The following is a 20,341-nucleotide window of genomic DNA, read 5'->3' as shown; positions in this document are numbered from 1 at the left end:
TCACATCACCCCAGTGGACCCCAAGCAGCGTCCGTCACCCTGACCGAATACCACAGGTGGCGTCACTAAACCTTTTCAGACTCGTATCACCTTTCATTGGACGTCCCTTAGCAGGGTCACGGACCGGGTCCAGCCACCGTGACATCCCCAGAACTGAGCCAGCAGAGGACCGGTACCGAGTAACCCGCGGCCCTGCATCTGGGGGCGCTCCAACTATATGTGGTGATACTAAATGTAACGGGGTCTACCGTGCTGGAGTACCTTTCAGTACCACCCCGTGTTTTCGGAGGTCCACTCTGCTTTGCCTGGAGTCTGAATGAAGGACGCTGGCTGGAATTGCTTGGTTACATGGGCGCATATAAAAGATCACTGCTTCTCCACGTATTTCCAGTCTGACAACACTTTACTCACAGGACACAGAAAATATCACACAGATACGGAGGGCAGGCCAATTGAAAAGCGGCAGGCCAGACATACCTTACAATAGCCGCAGGTGGCCGGAGCCTGCCGATATTTACTGTGAGAATTACAAAGGTGGGGGAGGCCAGAAGGGGGATATCTTGTCCCCTCTGCCCAGGGGCCCAGCCTGTGGGCTGATGCATTAGGGACATGCATCTCACATGGAACCTATTATACATACATATAACTGCACAACATATTCTGAGTGGTTACGTAACACGGCTCCCCTTTTCAGCTACGCGATTGGCATACACAGTCTGATCCTTAACGGATCGGTTTGGGGATGACCGAAGTTTATGGGGTTGGTACAAGTTCCGTTTGTCGACTTAGTCCATCGGCATTACCGTTTTGTTTGCCGGGTCTGTAGTGGATGGTGAAGTCCAGAGGTTGTAGGGCTAAACTCCACCGCAGTAATCTGGCGTGGTCTCCGTAGACCCTATTAAGCCAGACTAGGGGATTATGGTCCATTAGGAGGGAAAACTGTCGTCCATACAAGTATGGTTGCAACTTTTTGAGTGCCGATACTACCGCCAGGCACTCCTCGATGTCCGCATAGCTTACTTCACGGGGCAGTAGTCTCCGACTCAGGTAAGCTACCTGGTGTTCTTGGCCGTCCAGCCCGACTTGGCTCAGTACTGCCCCCAATCCAAACATAGAAGCATCTGTGTGAACAAGGAAACATTTAGTTGGATCGGATGCGGCCAATACACGGGTATTAGTGAGGGCGTCCTTTAGCTGGCGGAAGGCTTCCTCACGCTCTGGGGTCCAGGTGACCTGGCAGGGTTGGTTCTTACGGGTCAGATCAGTGAGGGGCTTGGCTACGCTGCTGTAATTGGGAACAAATTTCCTGTAATACCCCGCTGTCCCTATAAACGCCATGACCTGGGTTTTAGTGCGTGGGGTGGGCCATTTGGCTATGGCCTCAATCTTGGCTGGTTTGGTCGCTGTTTCCCACTTCCCACCCAATGCCCTAAACACTGAACCTCTGCTTTGCCCACGTGACACTTGTTTGGGTTCAGGGTGATTCCGGCCTTGTGGATCCTGTCCAATACTCTCTAGGTGATTTAGATGCTCTTCCCATGTTGCGCTGTAGATGGCGATTTCATCCAGGTAGGCACAAGCATAGTCCTGGAGACCAGCCAGAAGCCGGTCAGCCAGCCTCTGGAAGGTCGCCGGGGCATTTTTCATCCCGAATGGCATAACTCGAAACTGGAATAAGCCGAACGGGGTGACAAATGCCGACTTGGGAATAGCGTCAGGACTAAGGGGAATCTGCCAGTAGCCTTTGCATAGATCGATGGTGGTCAAATACTTTGCCTCCGCCAGCTGGTCTAACAACTCATCCACACGCGGCATGGGATACACATCCGTCAACGTTTTCTCATTGAGCTTACGATAGTCTACACAAAACCGTGTACTCCTATCCTTCTTGGGCACTAACACTACAGGAGATGCCCAGGGACTATCTGACTCTTTAATGACCCCTAAACGCAACATCTCTTGTATCTCTTGTCACATCCCTTCTCGTACAGACTCAGGGATGCGGAAGGGGGGTCGTCGCAGGGGGGTCTGATCCTGGGTCTCAACCTTGTGTTGTGCCAGGCGAGTGTACCCTGGTTTCCCCGAAAACATCCTCTGTCGCTGCCTCAACAACACCTCCGAGTCCTTTCCCCTAAGACATCCGGCAAGGGAAGTCCGGCTAAATACTCTGCTTCAGGTGCACAGATGGCCACTACCTCTTCAGGGCGCTCCTGGTGGGCTTCAGCATATTCACGTGGAACATGCGGATAACCCTGGGGTTGTCACAATCAGCGACATTATAGGTGGTGTCGACTATTTTCCCCACTACCTGGTAGGGCCCCTGCCATGCAGCTTGGAACTTGTTCTGCCTAGTGGGCTCTAACACCAGGACCTTCTGTCCTATTTCCAAGGTGCGTTCTCTGGCCCTCCGATCGTACCATACATGCTGGCGCCGCTGGGCCACCTGCATGTTCCCACGTACAGCCTGGGTCAGCTCCTGTAGGCGGTCCCGGAATTCCAGCACATAGGTTACAATAGGTACCCCTTCTATGAGGCCCTCCCCTTCCCAGTGTTCTATCACTAAGTCTAGGGGTCCCCTTACCCATATCCCATATACCAGCTCGAACGGGGAGAACCCTATGGATTCTTGGGGCACCTCTCGATAGGCAAACAGGAGGTGTGGCAAGAATTTCTCCCAGTCCCTGTAGGTCCTTTTAAAAGTCCCAATGAGTTGTTTTAACTTCCCATTAAAGCGTTCACACAACCCATTGGTTTGCGGGTGGTACAAGGCGCTTCTAATGGACTTTATGCCACACAGCTTCCACAATTGGTTGGTCACCTCTGCTGTAAACTGGGTACCCTGGTCCGAGATAATCTCCTGGGGAAATCCAACCCGTGAAAAACCTGGAGAAGGGCAGCCGCCACCGTCTCTGCCAGTATGTTAGGTAACGCTACCACCTCTGGATACCGTGTGGCATAATCTACCACTGTCAATATATACCTTTTCCCTGACGGACTGGGTTTGGCTAACGGCCCTATCAGATCGACCTCTACTCGGCTAAATGGTTCCTCCACAATGGGGAGGGGGCGTAATTTGGCCTTGCATCGATCTCCCGTCTTGCCCATGCGCTGGCAACTGTCACAGGTCTGGCTGTACTGACAAACATCATTGGTTACCCCCGGCCAAAAGAAGTTTTGTGTCAGACGATGCCTGGTGCGACTGACGCCAAAGTGCCCGGCCAAGGGTATGTCATGAGAGATTCGCAGTAACTCCTGCCTATACTTCTTGGGAACTACCAGCTGTCATTTTATAGTGGGGCTCGTCCCTGTGTGGTGTTGCTCTGTGATCCGGTAGACGAGTCCCTGCTTCCATGCAAACTGTTCCCCTTCCAGTACCCCTCTCCCCTCCTGTGCCTTCCCACGATATCCCTCCAATGAAGGATCCTCAAGTAACTCCCTCTTAAATTCAGCTGGGGTGGCCCAAGAAATGTGTCTGGCTATGGGAATACGTGTAGGGCTGGGATGTCTTACCTGGGCCTCCTCTGAGTGTGATTCCGCCTCCGCAGCTCGAGCTTGTCTCCGGGTGGTCACAGGATATGTCTCAGCCAGAGGGATAACCAAGAAGGCAGACAACATGGGCCTCAAGTCATTTCCCAGCAAGACGTCTGCAGGCAAATCCTCCATCAAGCCGACCTCAACAAGGCCATCCCCGACTCCCCAGTTCAGGTGAATCCTGGCAGTGGGCAGTCGATGTATGGCTCCCCCTGCTACTCGGACTGCCACTGTCCGGTCCGTCTTCTCTTGGTCCCGAACGAGATGAGGCTTCACAAGGGTCAAAGTTGCCCCGGAATCTCTTAGTCCCTGCATACGTTTCCATTTAACCCACACGACCTGTCGATGCTGTTGTCAATTATCTGCCCGGGCTGCCTGCAGGGGGTCTACTTCATGCAGCACTTCCTCCATCTCTTCCACCCCCTGGTTAGTCGTAGCCCCCAATGCCGGGTCAGCTTCGCCTTGGTAGCAGTTTACAGCGGCCCGGCTGAAGGTAGCTGTTCCCGCCTTTGGCCACTGGGTATGCTGAGTCCGGTTGGGACATTATCTTTGCAGGTGGCCCAGCTGACGGTAGGTGTGTCATCGCGCCCCAGGGGGACTGTGGTAGGCTGGGTTTCTAGCTGGTCCCCCTACAATCTTCGGTGGTTTGGGGCCCTCCAGGTCCATGGGCGGACCCCTAGTGATCATTTTTGATCCGGACAACTGAGGCCTCCTGGCATCATGATGTTCATCGGCCAGACGAGCGGCCTCCTCAAGAGTCGTTGGCCGCCTGTCCCGAAGCCATTCCTGTGTCCCGGGGGTTAGTCCATTAAAGAATCGTTCTAACAAGAAGAGCTGGATGACGTCCTCCTTAGTGGTTGCTTGGCTCCCTTGTACCCACTGTAGCATAATTTACAGGCCCATTCAGCGTTGGTATCAGTTACGCGTTTTATAAGTCCGCGGAACTTTTGGCGGTATACCTCAGGTGTCAGCGCATACCGGGCCAAGATCACTTCTTTGATCCGCTCATAGTCCATACAGTCCTCATCAGGTACCGTGCGATAGGCATCCGCTGCCCGGCCTGTCAGCTTGCTGGCCAGAATCTGAACCCGTTCCTCCGGCTTCACTTGATGAAGGGCACACTGCCGATCAAAGTCCTGCAGAAAGCCATCAATGTCTTCCTCTGCCTCCCCCAACTGTCGGAAGGCATTATACTGGATCTTTTTGTGGCTTACCGTTGAAGGTACCTGGGTGGAGGCCAGAGCTCCCCCTGCTAGCTGACTCTCCTCTCTCCGCTCTGCCATCTCCATCTTGGCCAGCTCCACTTTGGTCCGCTCTGCCATCTCCATCTTGGTTAGCTCTATCCTGGTCCGCTCGGCCATCTTTTCCTTCAGATCAGTTCGCACATCAGCCATCACCTCTCGTATGATCTCTACTGCAGGGTTTGGGCCATAGAACGCCAGTCTGTTCTTTACCTCCCTCTGGAATTCAGTCTCCTCCACGTTCACATTGGGGGCGCTGCACTCTCGTGTTCCATGATGGCTGCTATCCAATCCGCTTTTGTTTTGTTGCTGGCGATTAACCCTCGGGCTTCCACCAGATCTTTTAATGTAGTCCTCTTTAACTTCTGGTAGTTGTTTTCCATTAATTCCTTTCCTCCTGTAGACGGGGTATCACATCCCGCTGTCTGCCACCAGTGTAACGGGGTCTACCGTGCTGGAGTACCTCTTTCAGTACCACCCCGTCTTTCAGGAGGTTTACTCTGCTTTGGCTAGAGTCTGAATGAAGGACGCTGGCTGGTATTCCTTGGTTACATGAGCGCATATAAAAGATCACTGCTTCTCCACGTATTTCCAATTGAAAAGCGGCAGGCCAGACATACATTACAATAGCCGCAGGTGGCCGGAGCATGCCGATATTTACTGTGGGAATTACAAAGGTGGGGGAGGTCAGAAGGGGAATATCGTGTCCCCTCTGCCCAGGGGCGCAGCCTGTGGGCTGATGTATTAGGGACATGCATCTCACATGGAACCTATTATATATACATATAACTGCACAACATATTCTGGGTGCTGAGGGGTTCCGTAACACGTAACACTTAATATACAAATTATTATTTTTTTTTTAAAACATATTTTTTGTTTGTTTTTTGTATGTTTTTATTGGATCACCCAATGGGCCTCTAACCTGCGATTCATCGATGGCTTGTACACTACACTGCTTTGCTGTAATTATTCCGATACTCGTAAATGTCGATCTCACTACTGACAGAGGCTTCTGGGGTGTTCAAATAAATTTGATTGCAGCAGTAACACTGTATAACACAGCCGGAATCCATGCTGTGTAGAGCAGGCTCAGCTCTGGAGCCTGTTACGTACATGCAGTGCGCGTATACAGCATGTATCATGAGTGGAAATTTGGGCTGAGTGAGTGTCCGCCCCTCCACCCCTTGGTACAGTGGACCCTGACACTTGCCCCGGTATGCCAGGTGCTGGTGCCAGCTGTGACAGGTAGGGCTTGTTCTTCCAGCACATCTCACAGATGTTCTATCGGTCTGAGAAACCTTAAATCCTTTGTCGTGATCCTCAAATAGTTTCTGAGCATTTTTTTCAGAGTGGTATGTCACATTATCCGGCTAGAAGAGGTCTCTGCTACCACAAAGGGTGTTACTCGGTCTGTCCATTATTTAGGTAACTGATATATGTCACGACCATGTGAATGCCAGAATCCAAGGTTTCGCAGCAGAGCTTTATCCAGTGCAGCAGTATGGCTCCTCGCCATAGTGCATCTTGGTGCTCTCATCCCCAGGTCATTACAATTCAGAAGCTGATGCAATGGATGATTGTAAAAATAGACGATGGGTTTGATGGCTGGTAATGGGTGCCATGATATTTCTAATGATTAGCATCACTTTTCTCAGATGGCATACTGTAACAACACTGCTGGCATCACTGCATGGCCTCCCATCCCCCACCTGCCTGATACATCAACTTACTCACTCCGGGCCATGCTGTGAGATCTGTCTGCTGCCAGCTCCATGCTGTGAGCCTCATGTGGTCTGCCTGCTCTGTGCATGCTTCCTGGCTGTGTGCATAGGGGGCAGCACTGGCAATTCCAGATTTTCATTGAGACTGTATGCACCTCCCTAAGGTGTCCCCGGCCAATTGCCTAGAGGCCTCTGATACTTAAGGAATCCTCACACATTGTAGGATGCCTGAGCAAATGATTTCCCTCAGTATCTTGCTACAGAGCTGCCAGGTCCTGTCTCTGCCTTCTGGGGGCTTCAATACCCAGGCCTATATCCATGTCGAGTTCATGTATCCGTGTCTGTCCCTGTCAGTACTCTGGTCTATGTCCGTTCCTGTTGTTCCTTGCTTGTTTACCTTTCCCACTCTGCTGTACGTACCTCTGTGTTCTCTCCCTCCTGCTCTGCTCAACCTGTGGCTCTGTGCCTCTCTGCTCTGCTCGCCACAACCTGTGGCTGTGCGCTTCTCTGCTCTGCTCGCCACCAGCTGTGGCTCTGCGCCTTACTGCTCCGCTCGCCGCAACTTGTGGCTCTGCACCTCGCTACTCTGCTCCCCGTCACCTGTGGCTCTGCGCCTTCCTGCTCTCTGCTCCGCCTCCGGCGGTTCTGCTCTTGGCTCTGCTTTCGGCGATTCAGCTCTTGGCTCCGCCTCCAGCGGTTCAGCTCTTTACTCTGCCTCCAGCGGTTCAGCTCTTGGCTCTGCCTCCAGCGGTTCAGCTCTTTGCTCCGTCTCCTTCTTCTCTGCTCTTGGCTCTGCCTCCTGTGTTTCTGCTTTGCATCCGCTCTTGCGGTTTTGCTCTTCCTCCACTCAGTAACTTGTGGGTCAGGTTCCTACCTGTTCCCATATACCCTCCTATCTGAACAGGTTTCTACATGTTTCCATATACCTGCCTGAATTCCAGTGCCTACCTGTCCTGCCAGAGTACCAGCCCTGTCCGCCTGTCCTGCCAGAGTACCAGCCCTGTCCGCCTGTCCTGCCAGTGTCTCAGATGTGCCCGTCTGCCTGCCAGTGTCTCAGCCATACCCATCTGCCTGCCAGTGTCTCAGCTGTGCCCATCTGCCTGCCAGTGTCTCAGCTGTGACTGCCTTCTTGCCTGTGTTCCGTCCCCCGATGGGATCAGTAGCCACAGCCAAACACCACCCTGGTGTGGCACCAGGCAGCTCAAGATAGCTGATTAGTTACGCCCTCCCAGGGTAGTCTGGTTAGTGGTCCAGTGCGGCCACACCTCCCACGCTCACGCCAACCAGCCAACGTGCAAGAGTTACACATGATCCTAAGAATCCTGTTCCAAAAATGGTTGATTTCCACTGAAAATCTACATGAACAGATGATGTTGGGGTAAATAAGGATCGGGTGTTTGAAAATTATTCTCCTGATGCTTTTGTTTACTGGGGAGATGATTCTCAGCAGCGGTTCCCTCATATAGAAACACAGGAAGGCTGAGCTGAGTGTTGTGTATTTAGGAGACGGGAGGAAGATGTCAGCTGAACGATCGTTTGTCAGCTTCTAATGGGTAAGGCCAACTTTCAGCCTGTTTATTGGAGGAGCGCTTGTGAACTGACGGCCTAAGTGAGCTCGTTCCTCACGGTAGCATTGGTGGCCAAAGGCTACAGTGGCTTGTCCATTGCAGGAGATGGTGGGCTGGAGGCCAAGAAGTTTGACACAAGGCCTGTAGAGACCCTGAAAAGTAGAGCATCTGGCACTTTTTGGGAGAGAAAGATTAGCCTAATATTTCTATGCAAGACCCAGAGATAGTCATTGCGGGCAGACTGGAAACTTCTCAACAGTCATTTTAGTCAAGAGGGTACTGAGTATACGACTGCAAGCCATGATAAAAGTTCTCTCATTTCATGTACGGCTGCTGAGACTCCCACTAGTCGGCAAAGACCTGAAGCCCCCTATGTGAATGGGGCAGGAGTGGGCATACGTGACCACCACTTCTACAGACAGTGAATGGTACAATAGTGGTACATAATCGCTAATATTACATTTACACAGGTGACTTTTGGATCCTCACTCTCGAGAATGGTGGACGTCCCAGCAGCGAGACCCCCAGCAATCATACAACTATAGCCTCTATAAAGTGTGAATATACCCAAGAATTACAGAGAATAGGTACTGATCTGCCAAAATCACAGCACGGGTTCACATCTTGCTTTTATCTTATGTTTGGTGTGTATTTTTCTGACTTCTGTGCCAATCAGGTCCACAGGTTACAACGTAGTTTCAGCGATGTCGCTCTAGAAACATTGATCGATCTGTATTCCCCACGGCCGCACCATATTTTCAGTTATCGCCCCTCCACGCACCCTAGATGTTCTTAGATACCAGAGCTCTAATGATGGGACAACCCAATATCACATACAGAAAAACATTCAGCGAGGTCGGACAGGACTCCCCTATTTTTGTGCGATTTCTGAGAAGTTGCCAAAATTGACAATTCCACTTTACAAGAAAAGATCATTCACGAAAAAAAAGTGTACAGCTCATGGAACAATGTGACGCCTTTCTCAATGTATTCACCAGTAGAAAATATTATGCACTTACAGCTCACATCACAAATGCTCCGTTAGATCCATGGGAAGTGCTCAGATGAAAATTCTGGTTTCGAAGGAATCGATAAATCTACAGAAAAAAAAGAGACATCAAGTAAGAATTATTTTTAAATACTTGCAAATCACCCAACTTCTTAAAATCTCAGGGTGGTCTGCATACAACAGAAACGGCCAGAATCCCCATAGAGAAGGCAGAGATGACTTATTACCATCTCTGCCTTCCTCGTCACTGCACAGACAGCACTAAACAAGTATAGGAAGCAGAAACAGCGCTTCCTCCTCCGGACCACAGAGATCATACGATGGCCGGACCCCTGAGCTGTGTGGTGTTATTAATCCCAGATTATCTCTACAAGTGCAGGCCGGAGGCTGAATTACCCCTGTAACCGACCCTAATGTGCCAGCACCAGTTACAGGGGAAATCACCAATTACATGAAATGTATAAATATTGAATTGTCCACCCCACAAAGGTCTTTTATGACTTAATGGGGTACAATGTATGAAATAAATGAAAAATGATAATGTCTGTAAAGTGCTGTGGAATTAAAGGCGCGATATCAGCAAGTAAAATAAATAATGAAAAAATAAAGAGAAAAAAATCCAACAAAATAATAAAAAAAGGCCAATCTGTATCGCTGTTTCCAGCCCCACCTAACCCCCCGTCCTCCAACTATTCAATGTATAAAAATAATTGCTACCTAACGGGAACCCAATTCAGAATATATGATACGGCTCCCATTTGGTACCTAACAATAAAAACGTGAAAAACAAGCCAGATATTTCCTCTTTTTGTTTTTACACTTTCCCTCGATAGCAAAGAAAAAAATATATTAAAAAGATAAGAATATAAAAATGAAAAAAAAATAGATTAAAATAAGGTTCAAACATGGAATCATGAAATAAAGAGGCAAAAATTATTTGGATGCTGAAATGAGAAAACATTTTAGAGCTATTAAAAAAAGCATTTAAGAAAAAAAATCTAAAAAAATAGAAAAAAAAAAAGTGTCTGGTCGCGACATGGTTATATAGATTTTTGATTCTCGATTATGACTGATTATATAAAGAACTCTATCACTCTGCAACCAAGCTTTATTAGCGCTCTCTAACCAGAATCAGCGAGAGCCAATGGGATTGCAGAACGTCATTCTCACGCTGCCGTCGCAGGCTGATGACATCAGAAGACAAACAATAATGATTGTACAAGTAGTATCCCTCCGCTACACAATATAGTCCCTCTCAATGCAAATCGCTTTACTGCAACGGTTTCACGTACGAATAACGGAGATGGCGACGATTATTATCAGCGATCTGGGTTATTATTGCATTGTGAACGATTAGATTGGAAGGTTTTACCTGGGATGTAGAGAAGATCTCGTCACTCGCGTAAAGCCTTTTGGGATGTGTGCTGCGCGGTAGACGGCGGAAGGGTCCAGTGTCCGTTTCTGGTGCTGGGGCGGAATGTCGGGCCTGTAGTTATGCGGTGATCACCACGGTGAGATTTATGAATGGCGCCTTCTGAGGTGACGGGGATCCGGCGGTTTTCTGTTTCTCGTCCCCATACGATGTGATAATGCTGAGCGGGCGGGCGTGAGGCCGGAGCTCTCCCCGGGGCTGCAGCACCATCCTGCCCGGCTGTACAGGGGACGTGCTGGGGCCAGTGCCCGGGCCTCCTGGCCTCTCCTCACAGCTGTGGGCGGATATTAGCGGGGATTTGTTCTGTTTCTATTGATGTTTCCAGTTGTCACCGTCTGTTCTGTGCCCCATACACTGCGGCCATCTGCTAGTAATGTATTCTCCATGTGGGGGGCTAGAGCCTGATTATAGGGGTATTCCGGCTCCGAGATCCTGCCCCAATATGGAATATTAGCTAATACCTCCAGTTAGACATATAGTACAGTTCTTCTGATTAGCTATGTCACAGTGCATACCTCGTGTGCAGGGCATTGCAGTAGTGTAGGTATCCATGGCTACGACCACTTATGTAGTGACTTGTTAGTGGTCATGACCATGGATACCTAAGCTACTACAATGCCCTGCGACATAGCTAATCAGAAGAACTATGCTATATCTCGAATTGGAGGTATTTGCTAATATTATTATTATTACTACGCTTACTATATATTAGGATAGGGTCTTGGAGATGGGAATACCCCTTTTAAAGAGAACCTGTCCTTAGATTCATGCTGCCTGAACCACAAGCAGCATAAGTATGGCTACATGATTGCAGCCAGGTATATTTTACTCTAAAATGCTGCTGCGTTTCTGACAAATCTAGTTTGACTCCACCCGCTTCAGATGATTGACAGGTCTCTCCCTATGTAGCACATGAGTCCTGTCAATCACCTGGATCAGGCTGGGACCTCTGGTCTCTGAAATGGCTTCTCAAGCAAAGGAGGCGATTCGTCAAAGTTTTGTCACAAGTCGGTTGGTTAAAAAAAAAAAAAATTGTGACTTTTGGCGTCCTCACTCCATTGTCTCCAAGCTCTGAAACAGTGGGATTGGGTGGGGACGCGGCTGCCCCCCACTCGTCAAATTCATGACTTGTAGCGGTCGCTTCTCCACAAGTCTTACTACAGCAGGGACTGGAGTAATATTTGCAGTGAGGTGCACACCGCTACGCACCTCGCCTGATTTATGAAGTACGCCCCTTAACCCCTTCACAACCTCCGCCATACTAGTACGGCGGAGGTCGCATCCCCTGCTTTGATGTGGGCTCCAGCACTGAGCCCACCTCAAAGCCGCGACATGTCAGTTGTTTTGAACAGCTGACATGTGCGCGCAATAGTGGCGGGTGAAATCACGATTCACCCGCCACTATTAACTAGTTAAATGCCGCTGTCAAACACTGACAGCGGCATTTATCTACCTTTTCCAGCCCCGCGGCCTGAAATGCGCGCATCGCCAACCTCCGTCACATGATCGGGGGTCAGCGATGCGTTGGCATAACAACCAGAGGTCTCCTTGAGACCTCTATGGTTGTTCATGCCGGATTGCTATGAGCGCTACCCTGTGGTCGGCGTTTATAGCTGATCTACAATTCTACATAGAAGCGATCTGAGCATCGCTTCTATGTAGCAGAGCCGATCAGGCTATGCCAGCTTCTAGCCTCCCATGGAGACTAATGAAGCATGGCAAAAGAAAAAAAAATGTTTTAAAAATTAAAAAATATATAAAGGTTTAACCCCTTTCTGACATTAGACGTACTATCCCGTCCATGTGGGGTGGGCCCCTATGACCACGGAGGGGATAGTACGTCATATGCGATCGGCAGCGCTCACGGGGGGAGCGCCGCCGATCGCGGCCGGGTGTCAGCTGCCTATCGCAGCTGACATCCGGCACTATGTGCCAGGAGCGGTCACGGACCGCCCCCGACACATTAACCCCTGGCACACTGCGATCAAAGATGATCGCGATGTGCCGGCAGTACAGGGAAGCACCGCGCAGGGAGGGGGCTTCCCTGAGCCCCCCGCAGCAACGCGATGTGATCGCGTTGCTGCGAGGGTCTTACCTCCCTCCCTGCTTGCTCCAGGCCCGGATCCAAGATGGCCGTGGATCCGGGTCCTGCAGGGAGGGAGGTGGCTTCACAGAGCCTGCTCAGAGCAGGCACTATGAAGCCTGCACTGCTGCATGTCAGATCGGTGATCTGACAGAGTGCTGTGAAAACTGTCAGATCACTGATCTGTGATGTCCCCCCCTGGGACAAAGTAAAAAAGTAAAAAAAAAAAATTTCCAAATGTGTAAAAAAAAAAAAAAAAATATTCCTAAATAATGAAAAAAATATATATATATTCCCATAAATACATTTCTTCATCTAAATAAAAAAAAACAATAAAAGTACACATATTTAGTATCGCCGCGTCCGTAACGACCCAACCTATAAAACTGGCCCACTAGTTAACCCCTTCAGTAAACACCGTAAGAAAAAAAACGAGGCAAAAAACAACGCTTTATTATCATACCGCCGAACAAAAAGTGGAATAACACGCGATCAAGAGGACAGATATAAATAACCATGGTACCACTGAAAGCGTCATCTTGTCCCGCAAAAAACGAGCCGCCATACAGCATCATCAGCAAAAAAAAAAAACTTATAGTCCTGAGAATAAAATGATGCAAAAATAATTATTTTTTCTGTAAAATAACTTTTATCGTATAAAAGCGCCAAAACATAAAAAAATGATATAAATGAGGTATCGCTGTAATCGTACTGACCCGAAGAATAAAACTGCTTCATCCATTTTACCAAACGCGGAACGGTATAAACGCCTCCCCCAAAAGAAATTCAGGAATTGCTGGTTTTTGCTAATTCTGCCTCACAAAAATCGGAATAAAAAGCGATCAAAAAATGTCACGTGCCCGAAAATGTTAGCAATAAAAACGTCAACTCGTCCCGCAAAAAACATGACCTCACTTGACTCTGTGGACCAAAATATGGAAAAATTATAGCTCTGAAAATGTGGTAACGCAAAAAATATTTTTTGCAATAAAAAGCGTCTTTCAGTGTGTGACGGCTGCCAATCATAAAAATCCGCTAAAAAACGCTATAAAAGTAAATCAAACCCCCCTTCATCGCCCCCTTAGTTAGGGAAAAATTAAAAAAATGTATTTATTTCCATTTTCCCATTAGGGTTAGGGCTAGGGTTAGGGTTGGGGCTACAGTTAGGGTTAGGGTTTAGATTACATTTACAGTTGGGAATAGGGTTGGGATTAGGGTTAGGGGTGTGTCAGGGTTAGAGGTGTGGTTAGGGTTACTGTTGGGATTAGGGTTAGGGGTGTGTTTGGATTAGGGTTTCAGTTATAATTGGGGGGTTTCCATTGTTTAGACACATCAGGGGCTCTCCAAACACGACATGGCGTCCGATCTCAATTCCAGCCAATTCTGCGTTGAAAAAGTAAAACGGTGCTCCTTCCCTTCCGAGCTCTCCCGTGTGCCCAAACAGGGGTTTACCCCAACATATGGGGTATCAGCGTACTCAGGACAAATAGGACAACAACTTTTGGGGTCCATTTTCTCCTGTTACCTTTGAGAAAATACAAAACTGGGGGCTAAAAAATAATTTTTGTGGGAAAAAAAAAAAATAATAATTTTTATTTATATAGCGCCAACATATTCCGCAGCGCTTTACAAATTATAGAGGGGACTTGTACATACAATAGACATTACAGCATAACAGAAATACAGTTCAAAACAGATACTTTTTATTTTCACTGCTCTGCATTATAAACTGTAGTGAAACACTTGGGGGTTCAAAGTTCTCACAACACATCTAGATGAGTGTTCCCTAGGGGGTCTAGTTTCCAATATGGGGTCACTTGTGGGGGGTTTCTACTGTTTAGGTACATTAGGGGCTCTGCAAACGCAATGTGACGCCTGCAGACTATTCCATCTTAGTCTGCATTCCAAATGGAACTCCTTCCCTTCCGAGCCCTCCCATGCGCCCAAACGGTGGTTCCCCCCACATATAGGGTATCAGCGTACTCAGGACAAATTGGACAACAACTTTTGTTTTATTTTTACGGCTCTGCATTATAAACTTCTGTGAAGCCCTTGGTGGGTCAAAGCGCTCAAAACACATCTAGATAAGTTCCTTAGGTGGTCTACTTTCCAAAATGGTGTCACTTGTGGGGGGTTTCAATGTTTAGGCACATCAGTGGCTCTCCAAACGCAACATGGCGTCCGATCTCAATTCCTATCAATTTTGCATTGAAAAGTCAAACGGCGCTCCTTCCCTTCCGAGCTCTCCCATGCGCACAAACAGTGGTTTACCTCCACATATGGGGTATCAGCATACTCAGGACAAATTGTATAACTTTTGGGGTCCAATTTCTACTCGTTCCCTTGGGAAAATAAAAAATTGGGGGCGAAAAGATCATTTTTGTGAAAAAATATGATTTTTTTATTTTTACGGTTCTGCATTACAAACTTCTGTGAAGCACTTGGTGGGTCAAAGTGCTCACCACACCTCTAGATAAGTTCCTTAGGGGGTCTACTTTCCAAAATGGTGTCACTTGTGGGGGGTTTCAATGTTTAGGCACATCAGTGGCTCTCCAAACGAAACATGGTGTCCCATCTCGATTCCAGTCAATTTTGCATTGAAAAGTCAAACGGCGCTCCTTCGCTTCCGAGCTCTGTCATGCGCCCAAACAGTGATTACCCCCACATATGGGGTATCGGTGTACTCAGGACAAATTGTACAACAACTTTTGGGGTCCATTTTCTCCTGTTACCCTTGGTAAAATAAAACAAATTGGAGCTGAAATAAATTTTGTGTGAAAAAAAGTTAAATGTTCATTTTTATTTAAGCATTCCAAAAATTCCTGTGAAGCACCCGAAGGGTTAATAAACTTCTTGAATATGGTTTTGAGCACCATGAGGGGTGCAGTTTTTAGAATGGTGTCACACTTGGGTATTTTCTATCATATAGACCCCTCAAAATGACTTCAAATGAGATGTGGTCCCTAAAAAAAAAATGGTGTTGTAAAAATGAGAAATTGCTGGTCAACTTTTAACCCTTATAACTCCCTAACAAAAAAAAAATTTGGTTCCAAAATTGTGCTGATGTAAAGTAGACATGTGGGAAATGTTACTTATTAAGTATTTTGTGTGACATATCTCTGTGATTTAATTGCATAAAAATTCAAAGTTGGAAAATTGCAAAATTTTCATAATTTTCGCCAAATTTCCGTTTTTTCACAAATAAACGCAGGTACTATTAAAGAATTTTTACCACTATCATGAAGTACAATATGTCACGAGAAAACAATGTCAGAATCACTGGAATCCGTTGAAGCGTTCCAGAGTTATAACCTCACAAAGGGACAGTGGTCAGAATTGTAAAAATTGGCCCGGTCATTAACGTGCAAATCACCCTTGGGGGTAAAGGGGTTAAATCACCCCCCTTTTGCCCCATTAAAAATAAAACAAAACAAAAAAATCAAACCTACACATTTGTTATCGCTGCGTTCAGAATCGCCCGATCAATAAAAAAAAAAGGATTAACCTGATCGCTAAACGGCGTAGCGAGAAAAAAAACTCAAAACGCCAGAATTACGTTTTTTTGGTCGCCATGACATTGCATTAAAATGTAATAACGGGCGATCAAAAAAAAGTATCTGTACCAAAATGGTATCATTAAAAACGTCAGCTCGGCACGCAAAAAATAAGCCCTCACCTGACCCCAGATCACGAAAAATGGAGGCGCTACAGGTATCTGAAAATTGCGCTTTTTTTTTTTAGCAAAGTTTGGAATTTTTTTTTACCACTTAGATAAAACGTAACCTAGACATGTTTGGTGTCTATGAACTCATAATGACCTGGAGAATCATAATGGCCGGTCAGTTTTAGCATTTAGTGAACCTAGCAAAAATGCCAAACAAACCAGTGTGGGATTGCACTTTTTTTGCAATTTCATCGCACTTGGAATTATTTTCCCGGATTCTAGTACACGACATGATAAAACCAATGATGCCATTCAAAAGTACAACTTGTCCTGCAAAAAACAAGCCCTCACATGGCTATATTGACAGAAAAGTAAAAAAGTTATGGGGGCAAGGTCTTGAAGGGGTTAATGAATCAGGAGTGTTTTGCTCCAATTCCCCCATTCATCAGGATCATCGATAAAATTGCTGGTTTGATAAATCTGAGCTAATAATAATATTCTTTTTAGATAGCGCTAACATATTCCGCAGCGCTGTACAGTTTGCACACATTATCATTGCTGTCCCCGATGGGGCTCACAATCTACATTCCCTATCAGTATGTCTTTGGAATGTGGGAGTTCATGCAGCCCAGGAATTTACAGGAACTGGAGGCTTTTTGCCAAGAAGAGTGGGCAGCTTCACCATCTGAGAAAATAAAGACCCTCATCCACAACTACCACAAAATACTTCAAGCTGTCATTGATGTTAGAGGGGGTGTCACGTTAATGTATAAAATCGCAGGCGATTTTTCATTCTCCCTTGTTAACACAAACGCTGCGGGCTCCGACCCCCCCCCCCTTCCTCTTCTTTCTGGGCTAGGTGGGGATAGCTGGCAGCGATGGAACAGGGTTTTATAAGTTACTAGATGGTGGCCCGATTCTAACGCATCGGGTAGTCTAGAATATGCATTTCTACGTAGTATATTGCCCAGCCACGTAGTATATTGCCCAGTCACGTAGTATATTGCCCAGTCACGTAGTATATTGCCCAGCGACGTAGTATATAGCAGAGTCACGTAGTATATTGCCCAGCCACGTAGTATATAGCAGAGTCACGTAGTATATTGCCCAGCGACGTAGTATATAGCAGAGTCACGTAGTATATAGCACAGAGCCACATAGTATATTGTCCTGCCACGTATTATATAGCAGAGCCACGTAGTATAGAGACTTAAAAACATATACTCACCTTCCGAAGGCCCGTTGGAAGTCCTGCTATACTTACTTGCCTTTCTCGCTCCTCGCCACGCTGCCCGGGCCGCTCCATTGCAAGCGGCAGCTTCCGCTCCCGTCCCAGGGCTGGTTTAAGCAGGACCTATGATGACGTCGCGGTCCCATGACCGTGACGTCACGGCAGGTTCTTGTCGCACACCAGCGCTGGGACAGGAGCGGAAGCTGCCGCTTGCAATGGAGCGGTCCGGGGAGCGTGGCGAGGAGCGAGAAAGGCGGCGGAGGGTGAGTATAGCAGGTTTTTTTTTTTTTATTATTATTATTTTTAATATGACCTATTTTTACTATTGATGCTGCCTATGCATCAATAGTAAATAGTTGGGGACACACAGGGTTAATAGCAGCGGTAACGGAGTGCGTTACACCGCGGGCTGTTACCACTGCCATTAACCCTGTGTGAGCGGTGAGTGGAGGGGATTACGGAGCGGGCGCCGGGCAGTGAGTGCAGGGGAGTAGGGGAGGGAGTAATCGGACTGTGCCCGTCGCTGATTGGTCGCGGCAGCCATGTCAGGCAGCTGCCGAGACCAATCAGCGAACGAATAACCGTGACAGAAGGACAGACAGACAGACGGAAGTGACCCTTAAGCAATTATATATATATATATAGATTGTCTGGCTGCGGCTGGAGCATTTATAATTCCCTCACTGCAGCGTGCCTGCTCGCCAGTCCACAGTGAAGTGGCCCATCCGGCGACTAATTATCCTAAGTGTAGTTCCCTGACTGACCTGAGGGTTAGGAGGGCGCCGGAGAGCTGCAAGTTCTGAAGCGAAACTGAAAAGCGGGATATACATACATCCCTGCAATTCGTGATATATTGATGCAGCAGTGAGATAACTAAAATAAGCTCATGCGGTAAATTGATAGGTCAGTAGCCTTGGTTGTGTTTTTATGACATTGTAGCAGTGGAGGGATTACTAAGATAAGCCCCCCTGCACATGTGATAGCCGTGTGCTGGCCAAAGGTCACCCACGATCCGTGACATATTGGTGGCAGAGCGGTGGGATCATAGAGCATTAGTGATCTGGTTTGAGCAATCATTCCTCTCACTAAAACTAGCACGGTTCTTCCAAGGACCCTGCAGCAATAGTTTGGAGAACGAACTCAGTGTTTATTAGTCCTGAGACAATTGTGTGTACTCATAATTATCCCCTACTCTTCTCTTTGTTTTTCTATCCTATTTTTTATTTGGCAACCATGGCTGCAAAAGGAGAAGCCTGGTACACCCAGTAGAAGGAGGATACTCTTGCTGGAGTATGCATGTACCACGGCCTGGACCCCCAGGGCAAAACCAATGCTCAAATGGTCACGGAACTGGTGCAATTCGAAGCCGATCAAGTTGGCCCTCAGAGCCCAGGAGACGCAGAAGCCAGCACCAGCGCAGGTGGTGCTGCTGCCAAGGTCCAACCGCTACATGCTGGCCCTACTTGCAACCAGGGGAGCGCGGACCTCCGCCTGCAGCTGGCTCTGCAACAATGCTCCCCAGATGACACAGAGACGTCTGCAGCTGGTCCTGCATTTCGAAGTGGCCCAGCGGGAGGTGGAGAGAGCCCAGCGGGAGGCTGACAGAGCCGAGCGGCAAGCGGTGCGGGAGTATCAGCTGCAGTTAGCCCGACTCCAAATGCAGGGGTCATCCCAGTCCAGCCGTGAGTCCAGCAGTGCCCAGATCCCAAAACCCCGGCCAGAGAACTTAACGGTGATGGAAAGGGACGGGGACACTTTTCTGCGGGCCTTTCAGAAAGCCTGCAGACTGTACCAGCTGCCTACAGAAGAATGGGCCCGATACCTGACCCCAGGGCTAAGTGGCAAAGCTCTGGAGGTGTTTGCTGCTCTCTCTCAAGAGCAAGATGGTGACTGAGGCCATCAAGCAGGCCCTGATAACCAAGTACCAGATTACACCTGAGGTTTACCATAGAAAGTTTCGGAACCTCCAACGTGGCCCACACGACAGTTACAGCGATGTGGCGCATGGACTCGGGACCCACTTTGACCAGTGGACCCAAGGACTGTCAGTGACCACCTTTGCACAGCTGCGGGACCTGATGATCAAAGACCAGTTCTTATATCTTCATGCAGGGGTGCATTCGTGCACTTGTATTCGTGTATTTTTATTCAAAGTACTTTTTTTTCTAAGTACTCGGCAGTTATAACATGGCAGAATATAATCAAGCATCTCTTCTCTCTTCATACAGGTAAACAGATCATTCATTCTCTGAGCTGAAATATCCTGCATGTCTATTGCTCCAGTCCCTGACAGCAAGCAGCTTGAATGGTAAACAGATCATTCATTCTCTGAGCTGAAATATCCTGCATGTCTATTGCTCCAGTCCCTGACAGCAAGCAGCTTGAATGGTAAACAGATCATTCATTCTCTGAGCTGAAATATCCTGCATGTCTATTGCTCCAGTCCCTGACAGCAAGCAGCTTGAATGGTAAACAGATCATTCATTCTCTGAGCTGAAATATCCTGCATGTCTATTGCTCCAGTCCCTGACAGCAAGCAGCTTGAATGGTAAACAGATCATTCATTCTCTGAGCTGAAATATCCTGCATGTCTATTGCTCCAGTCCCTGACAGCAAGCAGCTTGAATGGTAAACAGATCATTCATTCTCTGAGCTGAAATATCCTGCATGTCTATTGCTCCAGTCCCTGACAGCAAGCAGCTTGAATGGTAAACAGATCATTCATTCTCTGAGCTGAAATATCCTGCATGTCTATTGCTCCAGTCCCTGACAGCAAGCAGCTTGAATGGTATCTGAGTCATTCCATCTTCGGCATTGAATCCTGCATATATCTATATATGTTAGTCATCCTATTATGC

At 47.8% G+C, this 20,341-nt stretch overlaps 1 pseudogene; it reads left to right on the top strand.

Annotated features, from left to right (window-relative positions):
* The first annotated feature begins 10,355 nt into the window (after positions 1–10,355).
* LOC138646132 (zinc finger protein 585A-like) overlaps positions 10,356–20,341 on the top strand; it is a 59,002-nt pseudogene continuing 49,016 nt past the window's right edge.

This window comes from Ranitomeya imitator, chromosome 7 (assembly GCF_032444005.1).
Source record: "Ranitomeya imitator isolate aRanImi1 chromosome 7, aRanImi1.pri, whole genome shotgun sequence".
Taxonomy (NCBI): Eukaryota; Metazoa; Chordata; class Amphibia; order Anura; family Dendrobatidae; genus Ranitomeya; species Ranitomeya imitator.
Note: the sequence above shows the minus strand (reverse complement) of the source record. Positions and strands in the feature narration are given on the sequence as shown.